Source organism: Carcharhinus amblyrhynchos, unplaced genomic scaffold (genome assembly GCF_965287045.1).
Source record: "Carcharhinus amblyrhynchos unplaced genomic scaffold, sCarAmb.v2.hapA scaffold_38, whole genome shotgun sequence".
NCBI classification, from domain to species: Eukaryota; Metazoa; Chordata; class Chondrichthyes; order Carcharhiniformes; family Carcharhinidae; genus Carcharhinus; species Carcharhinus amblyrhynchos.
The window spans coordinates 1854733-1873847 of NW_027649779.1; the positions used below are offsets into that span (position 1 = coordinate 1854733).

The 19115-nt window shown below is 42.5% G+C and overlaps 6 non-coding genes across 6 annotated transcripts; 3 read left to right on the forward strand and 3 right to left on the reverse strand.

Annotated features, from left to right (window-relative positions):
• Positions 1 to 6841: 6841 nt before the first annotated feature.
• Positions 6842 to 6914, forward strand: trnaf-gaa (transfer RNA phenylalanine (anticodon GAA)). Its single transcript has one exon. It is a non-coding gene; the product is annotated as a tRNA-Phe (tRNA).
• Positions 6915 to 8180: 1266 nt separating this feature from the next.
• On the reverse strand, positions 8181 to 8252 carry trnae-uuc (transfer RNA glutamic acid (anticodon UUC)). Its single transcript has one exon. It is a non-coding gene; the product is annotated as a tRNA-Glu (tRNA).
• A 5324-nt stretch (positions 8253 to 13576) lies between these two features.
• trnak-cuu (transfer RNA lysine (anticodon CUU)) lies at positions 13577 to 13649 on the forward strand. The gene has a single exon. It is a non-coding gene; the product is annotated as a tRNA-Lys (tRNA).
• Positions 13650 to 14619: 970 nt separating this feature from the next.
• trnae-cuc (transfer RNA glutamic acid (anticodon CUC)) lies at positions 14620 to 14691 on the forward strand. Its single transcript has one exon. It is a non-coding gene; the product is annotated as a tRNA-Glu (tRNA).
• A 2188-nt stretch (positions 14692 to 16879) lies between these two features.
• On the reverse strand, positions 16880 to 16953 carry trnan-guu (transfer RNA asparagine (anticodon GUU)). The gene has a single exon. It is a non-coding gene; the product is annotated as a tRNA-Asn (tRNA).
• Positions 16954 to 17383: 430 nt separating this feature from the next.
• On the reverse strand, positions 17384 to 17454 carry trnag-gcc (transfer RNA glycine (anticodon GCC)). Its single transcript has one exon. It is a non-coding gene; the product is annotated as a tRNA-Gly (tRNA).
• Positions 17455 to 19115: the final 1661 nt, after the last annotated feature.

A 19115-nucleotide genomic window follows, 5' to 3' on the forward strand; every position in this document is an offset into this window, starting at 1 on the left:
ATTCTGCACTCAGCAAAATCCCGCTTGTTATTATCTTGCACCAAGTCTCATTTGAAGTTACACAGGGTATTCTGGCAGTTATGACAGCATGGAATTAATTCTTGGCTGATGACATTATACTCCATATCTCTGTTGTTACTTCATTAAAACCTTTGTCTCCTGATACTGTACCAGGACATGTTACTGATTGCATTACACGAGGCTCTATGTTAGTTATTACATTGCTGGAACCTGCCACGTATAAAGGAACCTCGCGAATATCTCACTCACTGCAGCACCAGTTCACCTCTCTGTTTATACCGAATAATACTCTGTCTCCAATTATTGTTCCCTTCCATCATTCATTTATTACTGAACTTGCCCCTGTCAAATCTTACATCAATCTAAGAGCTTGGCCTGATTTTTTTCTTAGTTTATATTATACAATGTTCAGCAACAGACAAAATTATACTCGGCACGGTGTCAGTTTTATTGTGTTAGACGTTCTGTCCTTTATTACTGCGCTAAAGCATAGCATAGTTCATTTTACACATTATCCTCTCTCAGTTATTGCTTTATTCTGCATTGCCTCACGTTTTAGTCCAGCGGGCCACATCTCTGTTTATATCAGACTAGATCATGTCCCTGGTGTTGAAAAAGAAGGTGCCATTTTGCAGGTGTCAGATTGTGGTTCAAGTGGCCTGACGTGGAAATTAAAATAACAAAAGGATCGTGGACAAAGCAAATTGTAAACCCGCTGTAATCTGTTGGTCTGGTGGTGAGAGGTTGAAGCTTTCACTGCTGTTTTGATTGCAGGTCAGGAAAAGAAGATTTATTGCTCTCCTCCAATCCGTGACAATAAATATCAGTTATTTCCCGGCAGAACGCTCAAATCTCAGTCTCGCCTTGTATCCTGTCCTTTCTCAAGTGAAGACCCTGAGCCAATTCAACAGGAAACCATATTGTTCTTTCCGGGGTCCAGACGAGGTTAATTCAGTTTAAATAGAGCCGGCTCTTCACTGCAGCTCATTGTGTTTCTGACTGGAGATGAGTTTTGTCTGCTGCACATTTCAGGATCATCCTTCAGTAATCACCGGCAAGAATATTCCCTTCCCGTGGGGAACACTAAAGAAGTCAAGGGCATTAACCACCAAACTTCCGATAAGCATTCTCCAAGGCGGCCTTCAAGACACACGACAACACAGAATCTCTGATCAGAAACTGATAACCCAATTCCATATACATGAGAATGGCCTCAATCGTGATCTTGGGTTCATGTCACACGACTTTTAACCCCCACCATTTTTCCTGGGCTTGCAAAATCCTACAAACTGGCCAGGCGTGAGACAATTCACACTGCTTTAACCTGTCACTATCCCACTCTCCATTCGAATTTTCTGCACCCGAATGAATGATTTCGTGAATCATGATTTTTTTCCAACAATAGACAGCAGTTTCATGCTCATCAATGCATTTCTATTCCATTCTTATTTGTTGTATTCAAATTCCACGACCGTTCTGGTGATTCCCAGATGATGAGCTGGTGGGATTAGACCACTGGACGTTCCGCTCACCTAAAACAGATGCTTTTGGTGTGGCTCGAACTCACAACCTCGGCATAGCCCGCTGGCTGTACTGCTGTATAAGTACCGCGCGCTAACCGATTGCGCCACTGGAGCACTGCGCTGTGATTATTTTTGCCAGGTTATTAAAGGCTCCCGCAGCGTCACCTCCGTTAATAACCGTTGTTTGAGGCCGCATTTCAGACCGGGAAACAAACCCATCAATGATTCTCTTTTCCTCGGCTCCACAGTGAGTGTGACAGCGAGAAATGGGTGCTATTCGGATTGGCGGTTGGTGACTAGTGGAGTGCCCCAGGGGTCGGTGCTAGGGCCTCAGCTATTTACCATTTATATAGATGATCTGGAGGAGGGAACCGAGTGTATGGTGTCGAAATTTGCTGATGACACCAAGATTGGTGGAAAGGCAAATTGCGCGGAGGGTGTGGAGAGTCTGCAGAAGGATCTAGATAGGCTGGGCGAATGGGCCAGGAACTGGCAAATGGAATTTAATGTTGGCAAGTGCGAGGTGGTCCACGTTGGTAGGAATAATGGTAGGAAGGACTATTACTTATGTGGCGAAAAACTGCAGCAGGCGACGGTGCAGAGGGACCTCGGGGTCCTTGTGCATGAGTCGCAAAAACCCAGCTTGCAGGTGCAGCAGGTGGTCAGGAAGGCGAATGGGATGCTGGCCTTCATCGCGAGGGGGATTGAATATAAAAGTAGGGAGGTCTTGCTGCAGCTGTATAGGGCATTGGTGAGGCCGCAGCTGGAGTACTGTGTGCAGTTTTGGTCGCCGCACTTACGCAAGGATATTTTGGCCTTGGAGGGAGTGCAGAGGAGTTTTACTAGGCTGATGCCGGAGTTGAGGGGGTTGAGCTATGAGGAGAGGCTGAATAAACTAGGCTTGTACTCGTTAGAGTTTAGAAGAATGAGGGGAGATCTCATTGAGACATATAAGATGATGAATGGGATGGATAGGATAGAGGTGGAGAGACTCTTCCCGCTCAGAAAGGACAGTAGGACTAGGGGGCACAGCCTCAAGATAAAGGGGGGGGGGGCGATTTAGAACGGAGTTGAGGAGGAACTTCTTCACTCAAAGGGTGGTGAATCTCTGGAATTCTCTGCCCGTTGAAGTGGTGGAGGCTACCTCGCTAAATATTTTTAAGACGCGGGTTGATGGGTTTTTGATAAGAGAGGGGATTAAGGGTTATGGGGAGAGGGCGGGAAAGTGGAACTGAGCCACGACAGATCAGCCATGATTTTATTGAATGGCGGGGCAGGCTCGAAGGGCGAGATGGCCTACTCCTGCTCCTATTTCTTATGGTCTTATGTTTTTATGTTCTGAGCAGCAAGATTATATCCCGCAGTCTCCAATCGCCAGCAGAAAGCGGCGACTGCAGCTTCAATCAGCGGGTTACTGCCCATCCCCGGGACACAAGTTCGAACCCCGTTCAAACCTCCCCACACACCGAACACAAGCTCAGCAAAACGCAGATAGATTATATCCCGCTCACTGAACCTTCGAGTAGCATTTACACAATACCCGAGTGATTCACAAACAAAATTCACACCAACTTTCGAAAGCTTTTCAGTGATAAATTCCTCCATTTTGTTGAAAAGCTGAGTGTTGGGAATCTGGAAATGAGCACCATGGGATTTGTGCTGTCCAGTGACTTGTTTCCCAGGGTTAGCCTCAGGTTTGTAATTCCATTTGTGTTGTATATTGAAGCGAATCGTATATCAAAATGAGGAGAAGAAAACAAGGGAAATATTAAATCTTGGGAAAAAAAATCCTGAGGGAAATGGATCATAATATTTGGATGGAGGTGCAGCTGTGAATGGTATTATTGATGATTGAGTGGAAAGTATGGGATCGTTGGGCTACTGGTGGCCAGTTCCCTTCCCTCCCGTTGAATTCCTCCCTGTGATAAGAGACATGGGTTAATCTTACCTGCCCGTTCATAGGAGAAAGGGAATAACCAACACACTACAGCAGTGCTGCTGGATCAACGGAACTACAGAGACTTGTATAGAATTGTAAACAGTGCGGTCATGCTGCAGTTCTGGAATAGGTTTTACAGAAATGGAATTGTGTTCAGTGACACAGTAGTTTAGAATATATTTAGCTATTACTGGCTTAGTCTCTGTGGCGCAATTGGTCAGCGCGTTCGGCTGTTAACCGTAAAGGTTGGTGGTTCGAGACCACCCACGCACGGGATTTTACTATATTTTCTCACTATCAACATTCACAGGCAAATACTGACCTGTTGGCAAAGTGTCCGTGGGTACTAATAAAAAAAAGTTCTCAATTGTTCCCGGCCAGACAATTATCTGGTGTTACCAACATTATTTAATGATAACAGACTTCAAACACATTACACACAACATATATAAATGCTTCCATTATACCTTTAAACTAAAAAAACAATCGAAACATCAACTTGTGGCTGAGCATTCGTTCCAATTCTATATTCCTGCTTCCATTCGGGGTCCTTGTGCATGAGTCGCAAAAACCCAGCTTGCAGGTGCAGCAGGTGGTCAGGAAGGCAAATGGGATGCTGGCCTTCATAGCGAGGGGGATTGAATATAAAAGTAGGGAGGTCTTGCTGCAGCTGTATAGGGCATTGGTGAGGCCGCAGCTGGAGTACTGTGTGCAGTTTTGGGCGCCGCACCTGCGCAAGGATATTTTGGCCCTGGAGGGAGTGCAGAGGAGGTTTACTAGGCTGATACCGGAGTTGAGGGGGTTGAGCTATGAGGAGAGGCTGAATAAACTAGGCTTGTACTCGCTAGAGTTTAGAAGAATGAGGGGAGATCTCATTGAGACGTATAAGATTATGAATGGGATGGATAGGATAGAGGTGGAGAGACTCTTCCCGCTCAAAAAAGACAGTAGGACTAGGGGGCACAGCCTCAAGATAAAGGGGAGGCGGTTTAGAACAGAGTTGAGGAGGAACTTCTTCACTCAAAGGGTGGTGAATCTCTGGAATTCTCTGCCCGTTGAAGTGGTGGAGGCTGCCTCGCTAAATATTTTTAAGAAGCGGGTTGATGGGTTTTTGATAAGAGAGGGGATTAAGGGTTATGGGGAGAGGGCGGGAAAGTGGAACTGAGCCACAACAGATCAGCCATGATCTTATTGAATGGCGGGGCAGGCTCGAAGGGCTGGATGGCCTACTCCTGCTCCTATTTCTTATGTTCTTATGTTCTTATGTTCATTCATTCCTGGAAAGATCATAAATCTGTCGAACCGAAACTGAAATGTGTTCAATGATGGAACATCAGAGCCCCCTGGAGTAGAGAATTCCCAAGATTCACGAGCCTTTGAGTGAAGCAACAACTCCTCACCTCAGTCCTAAATCATCAGCGCCTTATCCTGAGATTGTGCTCCCGTGTTTTTGATTCCCGGGTCAGGAAAACAAAAGTTTCCGTTTTTTTAATGCTATCTATTCGTTCTCGTTAAAGCTGTTGAGATTTTCCAGCGCTTTGTGGAAACACACACTCACCTTCAACTACCGCGCTCCTCATCGCACTTCTCTTAAAAACATCTGCGCTCCCCACCCTTCACCACACTTTTACCTTCACTCTCTGCAGCAAACTTCAAAGAAACGACTCACAATTTGATCATGTTTACCTGGCTCTCTTTTAAAACAGAATTTGCTTCTTACCATCAATTCCTTCTCACACAGGCGCAAACTCTGCACACACTGCAATATCAACTGCAGCCACAGACAACACGAAAACACATTGACATTGTGCCGTACATGTAGGAAAACATGACCAGTGTCTTCACAATGCTGTTTTCAATCAGAAATGGGTGGAGGAAGAGTCTTACTTTGCTCGTTTGCAGAGTCCAATTGGAGATTAACACTTTGTTGACCTGAGGTAAATTTGCTAAAATCCCAACTTCACGGATTTTGAGCTATTTCCGTATCAATGCAATGAAACCACATGATTATCACAACATGATTACCACACTTGCAGAGTGACTGAGGGACCTCAGGCTCTGGATTTAGTTTCCAGTTTCTCTGGAGCCATGGGTTCGCAGTCCCACCGCTGCCGGAATTGATTTAAATTTATGTCTTTGTAGCTGAAGTCCAAGAGCTCAGGATGAACGCAGGAGTCTGTACGGTGTCGTTTTTGACAGATGCCCTTGTCAGAACAGGGTATTGCACTTGACTGAGCCATCGAGAGTTGAACATTGCAGACAGACAGTTTTGCATTCTTGTGCTTCAAGTTGTTTCTGTAGTGTAGCGGTCATCGCGTTCGTCTAACACGTGAAAAGTCCCCGTTTCAAAACCGGGCAGAAACATTCATTAAGCTTTCTCATGTTGTGGAAAAAAAATTGCATGATTTCAGTTTGCTGTTCTACATTAATCGAGCCTCGATGTTAAAGGCATGTTATCATTGTTCTGACAACACCCTCAAATGCTGTCTGAGAAATAATATGCACTTCTTCTTGACGCACTGATAAGAAAGTTCAGTTTTGACACCGAGCTCATATTCACATCTCGTTCAGTCTCAAACAGAATTTAATAGGTTTATAGGAGCGGACTAATATGGATAATCACCATCTGAAATATCTGATAGTAGAGTGTGCTCAAAAAGACAAATACAAGTGATATTGTAAGTGAACTAGAGGAAATGGCACACATTTCACAGAAGAATATTTTTAAATCGTTTTTCATCACGAAGAAACAGGAAAAGCCACTCAGACAGGTGAGAGAATCGAGACTCAGTACGGGTCTACTGGACTTTCCTGTAAAGGGCCGGAATTTATGCGCCTGAAGTTTCACACCCATAATAAAGAAGGCTCAAGGGTCACTAACAGATAATTCTTGATTTTCCTCCATTTCAATGTATTTGACTTTGTTTAAAAGCTGACGATAGTAAATCCCAAAATTGCGATCTGTATTACCTGGTGATTCGATTGGTTCTGTTGGTCAGTTATATTTTCAATCCAGTAATGTTCAATTACAGAAATATTCAATTCATAATGAAGCCATATGTGTTAAATAATGCATTGATGTTAAATATTGCAACGAATAGTGAGTAATATTGCACGATGAGCTTTGATAAAGTGTCCTCTGGACTCGAAACGTCCGCCCTTTTCACTCCTTACAAGTGCTGTCAGACATTGTGAGATTTTGGAGCATTTCCTCTTTTTCCATCCGCAGTAATTTGTTTTTATCACTGAGGACATTTGTTTGAGATTATTCGAAGATGAAAATGATGCATGAACCAATGGGCAGAAATCATGGCTCTCTTAGATATTTGGGAGACGGAAGCTTCGCCTGTGCTAGGTAGCCGAAGTAACTCAGTTGGGAGAGCGTTAGACTGAAGACCTAAAGGTCCCTGGTTCAATCCCGGGTTTCGGCAGCTTTTCCTTGCTGATTTTCTGAGCTATCTGCTAATTGGCATCGTATTTTGTTTCGCACTGCCTTCAAACATCATTTCACACAAGCTGCAACAGATCAAATATCTGTCGCAATTTCCACCCTGCCAGATGTTGTTATATTCCCTCCTTGTTGGATTCCACTTTTTTAAAAAGTCCTCTATTTCTAAACATTCCCAATGTTAATGAAAGGAGATGGAGGTGAAGCTTTATCTTTGTTTCCTTATGCACACATGCCATGTAACGTCCTCAGTTTTTCCAACCTCATCACATTTCAGTGCAGATGTCAGGTCCGCTTTTACATGGCAGTGAAAATACATTTAGTTGACATGTTGTTTCAACCAAAACAATGTATATTTGCATTACCTCTTTTGATTCCTTCGGAAGGAGGCCATTGGACCCATCGAGTCCGCACCCACAACAATCCCACCCACGCCCTATTCCCCGTAAACCCACATATGTACCCTTCTAATCCCTCTGACACTAGAATCAATTTAGCATGGCCAATCAAACTAAAACACGCATCTTTGAATCGGAAACCGGAAACCCACGGAGGCACGGGGAGAACGTGCAATCTCTGCACAGACGGTGACCCGAGGACCTGAGTCCCTGGCGCTGTGAGGCATCAGTGCTAATCACTGTGCTACCGTGCTGCCCTTTCCACTGCATTCAATGTTACTGCAGTTCACTCCATTCAAAGTTTTAGCATCAATCTGTGATAAACCATCCTGTGGTGATTCTGCTGAATAACATTAAATTATCACCGTTAATGGACCATCCAACGTTGGGCGCCATTGATTTTAAACTTTGCTGCTTTTCTGGGTGAACTCCAGCTCTCCATTCCTCCCGCAATGTCACCGCTCAAACTGAGTCTTTCTCCTTCCCACATTGTTAAACTCACAGTTACTGGTTTCTGAGTGAAAACTGCCTCCACTTCATTGGAGGTGGGAGAGTTTACTGTTTTATTCAATTAAAAGTTTTCTTGTCATTGAAGCAGAGATTTGGACACAGATCTGCGAGATATTTGTGTCGGTCGAAACCATAAAATTTCCCCCATTAACAGCCAGATTTTAACCCGTATCAGCATTTTGTACCATCAGCACTTTCTCGCCTATCGCTCTTATTTTCATTCTGATTCTTTACATGTGACTTTTCCAATTCAGTCACAAACAAAGAAATCTCCCTCATATTGATTCTGACAGGTGCAGACCGAAAGTAATGCAGGATTGTTGTACAGCAATAAATCTACATTCCCTGATTGGGAATCGAACCCACGCCGCGGCGGTGAAAGCACCGAGTCCCAACCACTAGACCATCAGGGAAGCTAATACGAGTTCTTTAAAATGTTGATTTATCCATGAATTTTTATTGTATTTCGGACTTTTTATTCACCAAATGCAAGTTTATCCTTCACATTTTATCCTTCACAAAGACCTTGTCTTTGTCAAAACTGAGTATGTCATGTCTCTATTTAGATGAGAAAACACCACGCTGGTTAGTAATATACTGTATACACTCTCTCAGTAATGACTGAACTGGACCCAGTCTGTATTCATATTAGTACAGGTGCTGTATCGATATCTGGTGCATTCGGCTCTGTCTCTGTATTACTGCACAAAACCCATCCCTCATTTATATTACACCAGATCATATTAGTTGGATTGGCCATGCAAAAATTGCCCGTTATTTTCCCTTTGAATATGTGGACTAGCCATGGAAAATGTGTGGGGCTAACGGGGATAGGGCAGAGGGGAGGACCTGGGTGGGATGCAGACTCGGTGGGCCAAGATAACCTTTCTTCTGAACTGTAGGAATTCTATGGTTCTATGCCTAAGAAATATCATAGACATTTGCGTGCTTATTTATTTTAAATAATTTATTTTCTAATAACCCTCTTTGGAGAAATGATCTCTTTTAGCAATTCCCCTTCAGTTTTCCCAGTGATAACCTTCAGCCCATCTCTGCCTTCCACGAATGCATGAAAACACCAAACAGTTCATGTGTTTCAACTGAAGAACATTTAAGATGTAAGTATTTATTGACAATCATTCTGTTGTGTGTTCTTGCAAACAAAATGATTTCAGCCTCACTATTTTGTTCCCGGTGTTGACTTATCTGTCTTTAGAGAACTGTTGGAAAACGGATAGGCTGACAATGTGTGACAGCAATATTCAGAACGGTTTCAACTCTTTTCAGTTCAGCAACACATTGTTAATCAATGTTCCTTTTTTTGCCAAAGTGCATGAACCAAAATGTTTGCCTTCATTCGGATTTTTTAACATGCATAAAAAGGACAATACCATGTAATTTACAAGAAAAGATGAAGTCACCTTGTTTGTTCAGAGAATGGGATTCATGTCCCTCAGCCCACGGTTTAATTGTTCCAATGGGGACATTAGAAGATTTATAAATAGGAAATTTCACACTGTGTGCAATGTTGTTTAACTGGGAGTGGTCTCTAGTACAGCCAGCGATCATTGAATTTCAGAGCCATGTTCTGGATTATACCACTTGAGCTTCGTATTCTTTGGGTATTTTACGACATCCAAAGGATTTACTACCCGTTCCTTGCTGTAGTTGGTGTCACTGGTAAGTCATATTTCTCTGTGTTCATTGTCCTTGTCTATGTTACCCAGTTATTGATATCATTCTGTGTAACCTTCATGGTTTGTTGCTGTGAATGCACTGGAAACATTTCTCGTTGCCACACAGATATCCTCACACTACCTGACATTCACTTTCAATCTTTCCACTGTACGGCCATCGTTATGTAACATGATTTCCAGTATTATGATTCACAGCCAATTCCAAATCAGCTGATTCAACATCTTCAACTGCACAGCCTTCAACACAATCAAAGCAGAGTCATCCAGACCAGAAATATTTGCTCCAAACCTACTGGCACCATTGTGTCCCCCATATACAAATCTGAAGAAGGCAGCAAATTGGAGATTTTATTAACTGGTGAATGTGGTTTCTTGCTACATCATTGCGGGGCTTTTCTGCTGTGAACTTTGTCTCGAGCAGAATAGGTGAACTCAGTCTATTCTGAGGTGGATTTAATAAAAATGTTTCAACTGTTACCAAGGATCCTGAGAGATTGCTTCTCTTGTGCTCAGTCTAAAATACAAGTAAATTGTGTTTCTCTTCCTTACAGTGAATGTATTGACGATTCTTATCCTGTCGCGAGGGAAGTGTGGTCTTTCCAAAAGTGTGATACGTTACCTCATTTCCATGTCAGCAGCGGATCTACTGGTCATTATCATCGATCTCATATTGAGGCAAATTCCCATTAAGTTTGAATTTGTAATTATTTACCACATTAAAATATGTAATATCCATGCTGTGCTGCTTTATGCAGTCACTGATTGCTCTGTCTGGTTCACTGTCTCTTTCACCTTTGATCGATTTGTGGCTATTACTTGTCAGAAGCTGAAAATAAAATACTGCACTGAGAAAACTGCAACAGTAGTTCTCGGAACTGTGAGTGTGCTATTCAGTGTAAAGAACATTTTCTGGTATTTCATGTATGGTGATAGATATGCGATTCAGAATACTCCCCATTTTTGTTATGTAGACTTTGATGCCCTCTCTTCTGCAGCATGGGGAGCAGTTGAAAATCTGCATTATATTTTAACACCGTTCATTCCTTTTTTGTTGATTCTGTTGCTGAATGTTTTCACCATTAAACACATTCTAGGGTCGACCAAATTCCGCAGGAGGCTTCAGAGCCACAAGCGTATGGATAGTTCAAAGGACCCAGAGACAGTGAAGAGAAGAAAATCCATTATCTTACTTTTTGCTCTATCAGGAAATTTTATCCTACTATGGTCAGTGTTACTTAACCACTCCTTTTGTCAACGATTATATAATGTAAACTTAATTCATTTCTATATTCCTGCATTTGTGCGGGAGTTAGGTTTTATGCTCCAACTTCTGAGTTGCTGCACCAATACATACATTTACGCAGTGACCCAGACACAATTCAGAGAGGATCTAAAGAATGTGATCAGATCTCCATTTACTGCAATTGTGAAATTACTTACAGAATAAACATATTTTTCGTTAGAACAGGATGATTATCTCGTGTTCTGCCCAAAACAATATCTCAGTGAAACATACACAGTGTAGACATATTTTGTGTCACCATTTCTGATTAAAACGTGTATTGAAATTGTAAAAACATATAAAAAAATGAATTGAGTCCAGAAAAAATCCAGATTCAAATCAGCTAATACTAATGAACCAGCCTGGACATCATGTTGACCTCCAGTTTTGTACCATTCTGTTAGCTTGCGCGGATGTTTGCATTTCACTTCAGCTGCAACACAACTCCCTCAATGAAATGAATCTCAAAACCCAACCCCCGTGAACTCTCTTCACAATTCCACCCCACCTCACCACACCCTCCACCCTCCCGCTTAGCTCGACCCTCAACCCAAACAGTCCCGCGCCCTTTGCACAGTATTCATTACCGGATATAGCAATGGTGAATTGAACAGGTTGGAGTAGAGATTCATGGATGAATGGATTATTTGGCAAAGGTGGTTGCAAATCTTCCCCATAGAACAGAATATAAGCAAGGTTGGTCTTTGTTTGTGAAGAGTCTGAAAAGTAAATAATTGTTGAAAAATTCGGACAAAAATAGATTTATCTTCAGTTATGTTTTTTTTAATGAATTCTGAACAAGTATTTAAAATAATAAAATAGAATGTAATGGAATGATTAGCCGAAAACAGACATCTTTATTAGCAGGAATAACAAAGTAAGTATTCTATTCATAACCATTCCACGCCGTAAGTTACTGGAAAATATGTAAACGACTTTTTATTCACTTTTTCCTACCCTTAAAAAAAAACTCTGAAAACCTTTTTCACTGCAAACATGATTATAGTGACACAGTTTCACCATCTGCTGGCGACTCACAGCGCTGGTCTCATGTGTTTGCATTCAGTAGCTGGATGTCTGCACTTGGGAACCAGTTGCTGAAGTGTGAATATTAGACAAAATTGTCTGGGATTGAAGTTTCCCAACAGGAGCTCGGCTGGTCAGTTTGCCATTTTATCAGCAGTCACTGTGCAGGAACTCTATTTCTCTTTCCCATGGGAGGTCGTGACTTGAGATTGTAGATGTATATTTAACACGTGTATTTGTACATTAGGTGGCGTTATGAAACGCAAATCCAATTTTGAGTGGGAGTGGCTGAAATTTCCTGAACTCTGTCATTCACCTGTCACAGATTATCACTTTTAATCTCACATAATGGACCTAACTCAACGTTGTTTATATTTCCATGAGAATTGTTTCAAAGGATGCGCTGGCCCTCGTACCTTGGTGATCTCCTTGAAACCTATAACCTTCTGAAGGTCCATCGCAGTTGGGGCGTTAAGAGAGATCTTCCGTTTGTCCTCCTCTCACTTTTTCGAACGGTGAACTTTCTTAAAATCTGGAGTATTACTGCCTCATTTCAGTTATCATACAAGTCCACTGCTTTTTCTTGCAGCTTGTATTAGCTAAACTTTGCGTGGAGGTTCCAGGAAGAATTGAAATCGCGCCTCCTGGTTTCCAAGACCAGTGCTCTCACAATTGAGCTATGGAGCCAAATGCTGCCAGCTGTTTGCGGTACGAGTAACATTATCAGTGGGTTGAGGAGCAGGATGGGGTTTGAGGTGGGAGATTTTTGATGAATGGGGAAATGTCTGAGGTGGAGAGCAGGAAGTTAAAAGACGCAACTTGAAAGTGATATGATTTGACATGTGTGCTGTGTGTGTATCTGACATGTATGTTGTGCATCTGACATGTATGTTCTTCAGAGTTTATCGTTAGTGTTACATCTCTGACTTCTCCAGCTCCGCTGCCAGTTCATCCAGCCGGAAGATTTAGATGTTGTTTCCTTCACAAACGCTGTGGGGCGATTGATTTCTGTGTTTCTCCTGAGAGGAGAGATTCAGTGGGATGAGTGTGTTCGCTCTGGAGTTTAGAGTAATCAGAGATGATCTTATTGAAAAATCTGAAACTGGGAAACAGTGTGACATGAAAATCTTGAGAAGGTTTTTCCCCCGGCCCCTCCCCTGGCTAAATTGTTACGAACAAAAAAAAAATAAGGTGAATGATGTAAGAGGAGGTTGGAATGTTTGGGAAAGGTGAAGCTCAGAATTGAAAGATGCAAATGATTTAATTGATGATTGAGAGGGATGGATAGAAACTTTGGGGATTCTGTCTCAGAAAGGGCAGCAGGACTAGAGGGCATAGCCTCAAAATAAGTGTCGGGGGGGGGGGTGCAGTATAGAACGGAGTTGAGGAGTAGCTTCTTCACTCAAAGGGTGGTGAATCTCTGGAATTCTCTGCCCGTTGAAGTGGTGGAGGCTACCTCGCTAAATATATTTAAGTCACGGGTAGATAGGTTTTTGGTAGGCAAGGGGATTAAGGGTTATGTGGAGAAAGCGGGAAAGTGGAACTGATCCACTTCAGATCAGCCATGATCTTATTGAATTGCGGGGCAGGCTCAAGGGGCTAGATGGCCTACTCCTGCTCCTATTTCTTATGTTCTTATGATTCATTGAAATCTGAACAAACTGAGACACCAAACGGAAAAGTCATATTTTCTCCATGCATTTCAGGTTAAGAAAAGGACTGTCGGGTATGTGCCTGGCTAGCTCAGTCGGTAGAGCCTGAGACTCTTAATCTCAGGATTGTGGCTTCGAGCCCCACGTTGGGTGTTAATATTTTTTAGACTTTGCCTCATTCCTGGGTGAATTCCAGCTCTCCGTTCCCCCAGAAGTGTCACGGCTCAAACTGAGTCTCTCTCTCCTTTCTACGTTGTTCATCTCACAGTTGTGAATGAAAGAAAACGGTGAGTTTAGCGCTGAACTCAGCGAGAGATTTTGTTCTCATTTATTATGAGGTTTAAACCCAGATCTGCGAGATTGTGTCAGTGGAAACAACAATCATCTCCATTGTAATTCAATCACTCCAGCCTTCCATCCGATAAGAAGACTATTTGTTCTTCCCTCCTCTCTCTCTCTCTATTTTCCTTGACTCTGTAATTGTTTGTAAACCATTAAATCATCAATTTCTTCCGGTTAGCTTCAAAGGTCAGCAACCTGTATCATTCACTCCCTTTCCCTCTCCACAGAAACTGTTGAAACTGATGAATTTTCCAACATTTTCCGTTTTGAGGTGGAATTTGCAGCAACTACAACTCCTTGTTTTGGATCACAGTGGATCACTTTTCTCTGACTGAACCATAACTGTCTCAATAGTTAAAGGGCTGAGGTTTTAAATAAGAGCCCCGAATATGTCACCCTGTCTGACATGAAATGAAACAAAATGAAAATTATTAAGTATTTCATAAAATGCTGCTAACACAGTATAGATTTCATTGTCAGTATTTGTTGTCCATCCCCATTTCCCACTGAACTAACTATTTTGTTGGGCCATTTCAGAGGGCAGTTTAGAGTCAATTACATTGTCTTAAATTCTTTCTCCAGAGATGCTGTTCCGCCTGTTGAGATTTTCCAGAATTTTAAGTTTTTTTTTAAGTTCCAGCATTTGCAGTAATCTGCTGTTGGCTGAACGAGTCATTCCTGTTCTATCTGAACATGAGTTTCCTTTTCCTCGACAAGCCTTTCTTGAGAATTTGAAAAACATTGCAATGTATCGGTCGGATTAAGACAGCTGCTTATATGTTCCCTGGTGGTCTAGTGGTTAGGATTCGGCGCTCTCACCGCCGCGGCCCGGGTTCGATTCCCGGTCAGGGAATGTAGATTTTATTGCTGCCGATCAGCCCAAGATTTAGCAGCGTCTGAAATTCCTTCCTGATGGAAAACAGGAGCGATCATTGTGTCAGTTTGAACTACCTGGAGAAACAAAATAAACCCATTGGCCCAATCCCGGTAATTTATATTTACATTCCCCTTGCTGCTTCCTCCTGTCAAAATAAATAATACATTCTACTCCACTACATTTCACTGTAGCTCACCACACTCAAAGATCATTCGTAGCCTCTGCCTCTTCTATAGCTTCTTGTGGGAAATCTGCCGAACAACATTAGCTTTTCACAGTTCTGCTGTGATATCTGAGATTTGTATCTCATTGATCATCATCACTGTCTCCATTGCTTCATCCCAGGTCACTGTCACTACAGATATAGTCACACAGTCATTCTATCATCTGCAGTAAATGATATTCCCTTCCTTTGCTTTCAAATACATTCACCTCCAGAAACTGATTACACGATGAGTATAATGTTCTGTTTAGCTGACAGTTTATCATCAATCCCGTTCCAGAATGGAGTAGCACCGTGTCAAAGTGGGTGGGAGTTGGTGACTCCACCAGTTCTGAAAGCTCACTGAACCCCCGCGTATTTAGCCCCGCCCTCTCAGCCTCCATCGCTCCAACTCATTGATAAATATTAAAACTAATGATGGCGAATTGAAGACGTGGAATCGAGATTAATAAATGGTGTTGGTCTGGGGCCGGGGCGAGGGGGGTGGGGGGTGTGGGGTGGGGGGTGGGGTGGCGACGGGTTGTGGTTTGTGGGGGAGGGGATGGAGGTGGGGGGAGGGAGGGGCTGGGGGTGTGGAGGGAGGGGGGTGCGGAGGGCATGGGAAATTCTGATGGATACTGAGATGAGAATGTCCATGAAATACTAGCCCCAAACTCCCATTGAGTTACATTCAGAGTCAGATTGCAGCTCGGAACAGAAAATTGGATTGTCTGCGATTACACTTAATAAAATCCCGTGTCAGCATTCGACAGTGAGATTGGTATAATGAGCTAATAACTCAAATCAGTGCACAGTTAGTCATTTTGAGGCGCTCATGCAATTTGCAGTGTTTGTTATAGATCAGAGTGAGTTAGGGCTCGAATTGTGCTGAAGTCAAAAGTTATAACAAGTTACTATATTTAAATATACACAGGGCATAACATACAGGCAGGGATCGGCTGGATTTCTAAACGGACTAAGGGAGAAAAAATGAGCACCAAGGGATGGAAAATCCAGCGAAAAAGAGATATGCGTCCAATTATAATGAAATATTATTGATAATGTCTGGATGAGATAATAGACAAATCTTTAAATCACTAAAATGTAAGGCTATACAATAATTAGCTGGTAATCAACATGTTCACTAGCGGGAAGGTAAATATGAATGCAAGTATTAAATTCGCTATCCTTGGCCAGATTTCCCTGTGAATGTTACTGACAGAGATATTAATGCCATTGCTTTACTAATTATTCTCTTTCTATGGAAACAGGGAAATAAAATTTCCTCAAATATCTCCTCAAACCTGCTGCACGGTCTTGTGATTAAAGTGATACAACACCACCATCTGCTGGCGGACAACAGCGACTGCAGGCGCTGGTGCTTGTGAGTCTGCGAACCGGTTACTGAAATATGAATATTGAACGATATTGTCCGAGATTGGAGTTTATAGAAGGATCTCGGCTGGCGTATTCGCCCTTCTTATAACCAGACACCGCAGATAAATCGTGTTCTTCATTTCCCATTGGGTAATAATGTCTGGAGATTGAAGTTGGGATTATTTGAAACTTCAAATTGTACATTGGATGCAGTTACCAGACGTTAATCAAATTCAGAATCTTAGTGGGTAAACATTTCTGCCCTCTGCAATTCGTTTGTCAGACATTTTCACGGTTTAGTCTTAAAAAAGGCACACGCACACACACTGGAGCCTACAGAGATACAGGGGAGCATACACAGATTCAGGGACACATATAAACGTAGGGGCACACTAGATTCAGGCGCAGACATATAAAGATCCTGGTAACTCGAAAGATACAAGGGCACACACAGAATCAGAGGAATATACAATGTCTCAGCTTGTACACTGCCAAACTCTCTCTCGTAGTTCCAGACTTTTCAATGAGTTGAAGCAGGCAACTGTTTACCCGTGAATGCTGTTAGTGAGAAAAATAGCAAAACTCCGTCCCTGGGTGGTCTCGAACCACCAACCTTTCGGTTAACAGCCGAACGCACTGACCAATTGCACCACAGAGACTGAGACAACTACAGTTAAACATATTCCAAACTAGCGTGTCAATGACCACAATTCTATTTCTGAAAACCTGTTCCAGAACTGCAGCATGACCGCACTGTTTACAATTCTATACAAGTTTCTTTAGTTCCGTTGATCCTGCAGCACTGCTGTAGTGTGTTTCTCCTATGAACGGGCAGGTAAAATGAATCCATGTCTCTTACCACAGGGAGGAATTCAGCAGGAGGGAAGGGAACTGGCCACCAGTAGCCCAAAGATCCAATACTTTCCACTCAATCATCAATAACACCATTCATAACTGCACCTCCTTCCGAATATTGTGATCCATTTCCCTCAGGATTTACTTACAAGACTTAATATTTCCCTTGTTTTCCCCCAAATTTGGCAGGAGATTCGGTTCAATATACAGAGTGAACGGAGAAAGAAGAAGCTTTGCCTTGGCCGGGAATCGAACCCGGGCCTCCCGCGTGGCAGGCGAGAATTCTACCACTGAACCACCAATGCTGCGATTGTTAGTCCTCCCCCCACATGCTCTCTCTTCCTTCACACTCAGCAGCATTGTAATTTCCTTACTTTCTCCTTTCGTTCCTCAAATGCCCACAAATGCTCTCATTCAAATCTCACACGCAACATCGCACAAGCCTCTCATGCTGTTCAACACCTTCCTTTCATTCACAACCGCATCTCAAATTTTCACCCTTCCTCCAAAACACATGCACTCTGCAACAGCCCCCTCTCACACAGCCTCATTCTCCCAAATATGCCTCTGCTTTCACCACATCAGTCTAAACACGCTTGAAACGTATTCAAATTATTTGCACACTGTCACTTATACCCAACTCATATCACTACAATACGCATCATGCCATTCTGCAAAAGCTTTAAGTTGCTACATTTCTTCAAAGCTGGTACCCAGTGCGACACCAGGCCAAACTTCCACTTTCAACACTTGATAATACCTGTATAGGGTTACAAGTTAACTCGGAATGAGTTAAAAAATAGGGCTGAGGAGAGCTAGTAGGGGCCATGCGAAGTCCTTGGCAAGTCGGATAAAGGAAAACCCCAAAGCTTTTTACTCTTACGTTAAAAAATGCATTAAACCTTCACATGTCGAGGCCAGTCTGCGACATCTGAAAGCAATGAATCCTAACCACGAGACCACCAGGATCCCACCTGCCTGATTATCCCAGATACTGATTACAGGAATGTGCACAGCGCTAATTGTCCGCACTCACACACTCCTTCCTGTCTGTTAAGATTTGAATATGTTTATATTTTCACATTGGCTTCCAGTGTGATGAAAGCAGAGCTGTGATAAGCTGATGTTGTTCAGTCGATTTACTGCAGTAAGGTTTATGTCATTTCGATGCAAACATTGGTGTTTGAATGTGGTCAGTTACAGTGAAATTTAATGCAGTGGAAGGGAGCCTACTCGCTTTTACAGGAGGAACCAGCAAGGAAAATATAAATATGAAATGTGCCACGGGACTGATATTTCTCCCTGCTGTTCAAATTGGCACAAGTATTGATTCACGATTTGCAGGTTCTGACCTCGTGTTGGGTTCCGTGGTGTAATGGTGAGCATTCTGAACTCTGAATCCAGCGACCCGAGTTCAACTCTCGGTGCAGCCTTGTTTTAATTTGCAAATACAGATGATAGATTGGCTGAAGGGTGTTTCGTTGAAATTTATCACCAATTCCTGCTGTTGCTCAATTCAAGGGCAATTAGGGATGATATTAGATGAATAAAGACAATCTCAATAATGGACCTTTTCCTCACAAGTAAATGCAAACTTTTCGACAATTCTTGTGCCTGCAACTTTCGAAATGTCGAGCTAATATGTAACAACTACCCCATTTTCCCACATGGGCCAGTGGCGCAATGGATAACGCGGCTGACGACAGATCAGAAGATTCCTAGATGGCTCAGTGCAATCCTTGAAAAGATGTTCACAAATTCCTTGTTACTTTCGATAAAAAAGTTATTTAATAGCTTTATACTTATTCAGAGAATTGCTGGAAAGCATATTTTCCGCTTCCCTGGAGAAAGTAATGTTAGGAAATTGCTAATGAACAGCAACCGACTATTTTAACTTATTTTTTTCCGGGAAAAAAATCATTTAATAAGATTAGGACATTAAATAAATGCTAAACTCAAATACATG